The following is a 6,000-nucleotide window of genomic DNA, read 5'->3' as shown; positions in this document are numbered from 1 at the left end:
TCTCTGAAATGGCTGTGTTTAATTTCAGAATTATAATATGTAGAATATAACTTGTAAACTGAAAAAAAATTAATGATTTGGACATGTTTAGTATGACTTTTGAGTTTCTAAATTCAACAAAGAAAAATTCAAGGTGCTTTTAAGGTGCATCTTACCAAATCCAATAATGATTTTTTTAATTTACTTACAAATCACTTAATAATTTCCTGTATTACTGAATGTTAATATTTTTTAATGTATCAATGCAGCTTTTAAGCACTATCACATATACCATGTTTTAGTCTGTGGGATGTTAATGACTACGTCAAAAAATGTAAGTACAATGTTTCCAGCAAATATGCAAGTAGGTTGTTTATTTAATATAGTCCTCATAACTAGTATGTTCTATATACCATTTCTACTAAGGAAAACTGCATGACTTTAAACATCTTCATTTACACTAAATTTGGATCGCCCACTTCTTCTAGGGGAAAATGAAATAGAGTGACCTTCCTTAAATATATATATAAAAAATGTTCATACCCCACATTTCTTTGACAATAAAACTTTTTTATTATCAAAGAGTTTGACAATCAAAGCAAACATGAAAATAAGCAATTTGCTTATTTGACAAGATGGTGCTGCAGAACAGATGTACCAGAAATAACTTCGTTCCTGTTCTATATTAGGGAGTCCGACCTTTGTGTGCGATTTTTAAAAACATTTTTTTAATTCCACACATCAAAAGAACCCTTTTTTAGTCATTTAACAGGTTTTCATCTGGTTAAAAAAGATGGATCTTGGCCAAACAAACAAGGTGTCATATTTATTTTTCTGCAAAAAAGTTCTTCAAAGAACAATAAGATTTATTGAAAAGAATAATGAAAATAATGGGATGGTCTGAAGCAGTGGTTTCCAAAGATTTTCTGGGCCCCCCTATGGATTACAATAAAATCCCCCACAAAAAAGAAAAAAAAATCAACTGGGCACACACATCGTTCCAGACATAAACCTATACACATATTTTGTTTCACTGAAGTTTATTTCACACTTCAGGTTGCAACAAAACACATTACAAACCATCTTTACAGTAAAACACATTTGTGTAACTGTTTTGTTTCCCATTCATCCATACTGCTTCCCCCACACTTTGGGAACCACTGGTCTGGAAAAGTCCTGTAGCTCAGGACTGTTGCTTCGCTGCATAAAGATATGAGCGGTGTGGAGATCCACCTTTCAGGTACTTCTGTTATGACGCCCTCTGGTGGAAATCTGGAAGAAAGCATTACCACCCAGAGGACAACCAGGTTTTAACTGCCAGAATCCATTAAATGACAAATAATATATGAATAATGCATGCTACAGTCTGACTATACATCTTTCTAACCTAAATCTGATAAAGTGAAGGTGCTAGATTTATGTCACATATTGCAGAAATGTTTAAATTTTTGTAATCATATAGTTGAAAATATGAGTAACAACTACTGTATTTGTTTCAAGTTAGTCAGTCAGTGTTATTCTGCTATGTAGAGGTCAAGGCCATCACCATAATTATTTACTACATTAACAACATATGTTGATAAAATCGTGTACAATAGAATACATACATGCCTAATCTGATGCTAATATATATATATATAAATGACTTAAAATGCGAACCCACCCACAGGCAGAACTTGGCACCTTAACACACCTGATCTTCACTTACATAATGAGGCAGAAATAAATAAAGGAAAAACAGAAGGCACAAAAATATAAAAAACACATGGAAGTAAAGAGGCTTATGGGAAAAACAATCTAGAAAAGATAAAAACTTAAAGCTAAATAAATGCATCTATGAGCAAAACAAAAAGTGTACAAAAACCCCATAGTTATTAATTACACCAGGGCTTAGAACTGAGCTGAAAAAATATGGATGTCAAATTATAAAAAATTATAAAGCTGTTCTTAAATTAACTGGTACTTTTAATGTACTTTATTATTTTATGAAATATCCAGACAGCTTTCAAATTTGTTCCAGTTTTGCATTATGTCAAAAAAAGAGACACAGACTGCAGTCTGGCTATGAATGTCTTTAATGTTCCCAGATCAGAATCACAGCATACAGTGTATAATAACTTCTAAAGTAACAGAAATATCATCACCTCATTTATTTATATGATTTCACTTTCCTTTTTTAATCTTTTTTTATTTTCCATTATTTAACAGATTTGTTCATCTCAAGTCTTGGGTTTCTGAATTCAACATAGAATATAAAATGCAAGACAACAGGTGCAGATTATTTATGGAGACCCAGTTTGCATCACTTGAATATTTGTTGAAAGATTTGATTTGATGCCCATCTGAACTGATATAAGGTCCAATCTGATACAATGTCCATTTTCTCATCAACCTTTCTGCTGCATCACTTCACTATAGGAGGAACTTTAACTAGAACAAACCAACACAAATCAAAAAGTTGGACCACCTCTGTGATCTCATGAGGCATCAGATGGTGTTAAAGCCCTAACATGTTTCCCACACATAAATAAGCAGCTACATGAAACACCGCTACATGACAATATTATATTTCATAAAGTGAATTTGTTGCTATAGGACTGTTTGAAATGGGATCAAATTAGTGAAAAAAGGTTAAATTTATAGGCGCTGTTTGACTTTAAAGTTGTAGTAATTCAGTAGTTAAAATGGTTACGTGGTTATGAAAAGAATATTTAACAATGAAAAGTTTCATAAATAAAAAAAATCCCATGCAGATAATTCAGACTTGGACTATTTTGTCATGTTTTCAGGATTTTGGGGTTTTTGTTGTGTGAGGCTTTTAGTAAAATTCTGCTACAGAAACTTTCCTGATTCAGGTTGAATCATGATGCTACAGCATATCTACATGACGATGGTCTGTCAAAAGTTTAAAAACTAAATCTTTTCCTGTTGATTATGAGTGAATACTCATTTCCTTGCTTTGATTTGTTTTCATTGCAAACTGCACCTGTTGTCTTTTGTCGTCACCAAATAAGCATATCATTCATCCACCCCCCCAAAAAAACCAAAACAAAACAAAACAAGAAACTTAATATTTACAAATATTTCATCTGTTTGATTCTTACACTTAAAAATGTACAGTTTTGATCCTGATCCAGATGTTGTGTATCTCCATCGATCCTCCCACCAGGACTGTTTGTCTTCCGTTCCTCTGGACTGAATGAAATCTGCCACAATGGCGCCCTCTAGTGCTAACATATAAAACAAACCACCACACCCAGGACTAATGTTTTCTTCCCAGCTGCTGTGATCGGATCGACTTCACAACCTGTTACCACCTCCTTAGTCCACAGGAGTGAGAACAAAAGAGTTCATATTTTGACAGATTAGCAGGTCGTCCTCCTGGCTAATAATTCAGACAGAAAGAGTCTTTGTATGTTTTTAATCTTCTTTTGATCAGCTTGTTTTCTCTTCTGGTTCAAATTTCAACATTTAAGGCTGTGCGAGTTTTTCCTTCATCCTCCTCTTGGCCACAGCATGTCCGTTTATCTTGTTGGGTCCTGATCTGCAGACTTTGTCCACTCATGTGATTTGCATTGTGCACATTTCCCGTTCAGTATGTAACACGGGGGGAAAGCACCCCGGATCATGCCCGAGGGCGTGGCCCTAAAGCCAACTAGTAGACCTCTCAAATCTATTTAAGTAGTCTAGGGTTTCCCAATTAAAAATACTCAAGTAAGTCTGGCTCGAAATGATGAAACGAATAGCATACAAAAATATATTTTATTTATACTCCCCTTCACAATATTAAAATATACTTTATTATTCTAATTAAGACCTAATTTAGCACAGAGAGCAATCTAAGACACACAAAACACTGCAAACCAAACTAATAGAACCCAAATTAATCACACAAAATAATATTACACAAAAGAAAAGAATAAACCTCCCATTAGCTAATTCATTAAAAGAAGGAATATAAACTCTGGTTTTGGTTCTGTGGTGCTTTGCTACACCTCCAGCTCTAGAGGATAATCTAGTTAGCCACTTAACTGAAACACCGAGAAAAATCGCGCCTTGGTGAGAGCATAATATGCAATGTCAGCCTCCTGCAATACCAATGACAATAAGGTATCTGCTGACAATAATACAGCGATATAAGGTAAGATGAAAAAGTAGTACCTTAATCGGCCTCCCAACAGCTACTTTCAAATGCTTACAGTGAAACAGCCACTAAAATGAATCCTAAAAAGCAGTTAAAAAGGTCAGTGTCAACATTATAAAAAGCAACTCAACATTACCCAGAACCAGACAAAGGTGACAAAAATCCATTTACCACAATGTGCAAACCCTGGTGTAGCAGCTCATCGAGCACGGCGCCAGCCAACGGATCAAACTGCTGCCACAATGGACCCGACTCCTGTCTTTGGCTGGCACACCTGGTGCCTATATATGCTAATGAGCCCAACACCGCTGCGACATGAAAGTGGAGGCGGGGACACGGGGCATGATGCGTTCAAAGACCCGCCTTCTATGGGAATTTACAACCATTCTATGTAAGCACAATTTAAACTAATAATCCACCCGGTTACAAGTAGTTTATAAAATCTCAGCCTGGAGCAGCTGCTTGGCCTATTAACCCGTTTCCAGCCCTCCCCAACCACCAGGCGGTAAGAAAATGAAAAATAAAAACAAGCTAAAGCTAGCGCATGTTCAAAGACAGCAACGGTGACTCCTGTCAGCCATGTTAGCTACCACGTGTTCCTGCTCTGCTAACGGACCCATAATGAAATTTTCTTTAGACTGGAAACTGTGCACCCTCCTGGGAAAAGGTATGTCTGAAAGATCGACGTCACCTCCTAGCTGATCATCTGCTCCAATGCAGTTCATTTTAGTTCATTATGTCTCCTGCTAAGCTGTACAGCACATGATGGAGGAGGTGGAGTCCCTTTTTGAGAAACAAGTGAATGTAAGAACAGAATGAAGGCCCTCAACCACAGGCCTCCCTTCTAGATCAGTAGGAGATCCAGTACTCCCTGTCTTTAGGTGGTGCTGGGTGGGCCAGTCCCTACTATACCCTTGTGGTGGAGTGGGGGTGTGGCAGGGTGTTGTTGTGGCCGGTGGAGGGGAAGGTGTTGAAGGCATGAAGAGGCTGCATGCTGGTGATGGTGCTTGGGATCATAGTGATGGTGTTGGGCATCATCAAAGGCACATCGTCCGGAGCCCGGCGCAGCGCCAGCGTGTAGTCGGGCGGGCAGGCGGGTCGCAGGATGTCATGTGGTCGAAGGGGCTCCAGGTCGTGGTGAGCGTCGTGCTCAGAGTGCTTCATCTGCAGGGACATGATTTCCTCCTCCTGGCTGTGAGCGAGGTCATTGGCGGGTACGCCGCGCTGAGGAGACAGTCGGTGCCGTCGCATCTCGTGTCGCTTGTTATTTTATGAAGCGTTCAGTAACCTGTCTCTGGATGGCCGTGATTCTTCACTCCAGCCAGTCCTGAGCAGTCAGTGTTGCAGCATTCACACAGAGCGCTGTCTCCCTCTATTGACCACCATCTGAATAACAGAAAAAAAAAATCTCCAAAAGCATCTTTCAACAAAATACATATACACTGGCAGATTTTAGGCTGAACTGAGAAAGAATAAAGAAGTTAGACTAAACTAAATATTATAAACAGCTCAGTGACCTGAATGTGGGTTTGTGGAAGAAACAGGCTTTATTATGACAGCTTGGAGACTTTTGTTTCAAAGTGGCTCTAAGATGGCAGCTTATGAACATCTAGGGGGTGTAAAAAAAGAGGATAATTTAATGCTAGCTTTGGACAAAACGTTTGGCTCTTTTCCTCTTTAATTTTCCCGGATCCTCGGCGAGTGGCGGCGTGCTCTAAAGTGAAAGCAACAACAAAGCGTGTTGACGTCACAGATCACAGAGTTTAATCTCATACAAAGCAATGAACAACAAAGCTGCAGAGGAACAGAGATATGCATTTTTCTCATAAAAATAAAGACACACAAGGGGAGACAAACAAACACGAAACAAAGACAAA

The sequence above is a fragment of the Xiphophorus maculatus genome, chromosome 14 (assembly GCF_002775205.1).
Source record: "Xiphophorus maculatus strain JP 163 A chromosome 14, X_maculatus-5.0-male, whole genome shotgun sequence".
Classification (NCBI taxonomy): domain Eukaryota; kingdom Metazoa; phylum Chordata; class Actinopteri; order Cyprinodontiformes; family Poeciliidae; genus Xiphophorus; species Xiphophorus maculatus.
Note: the sequence above shows the minus strand (reverse complement) of the source record.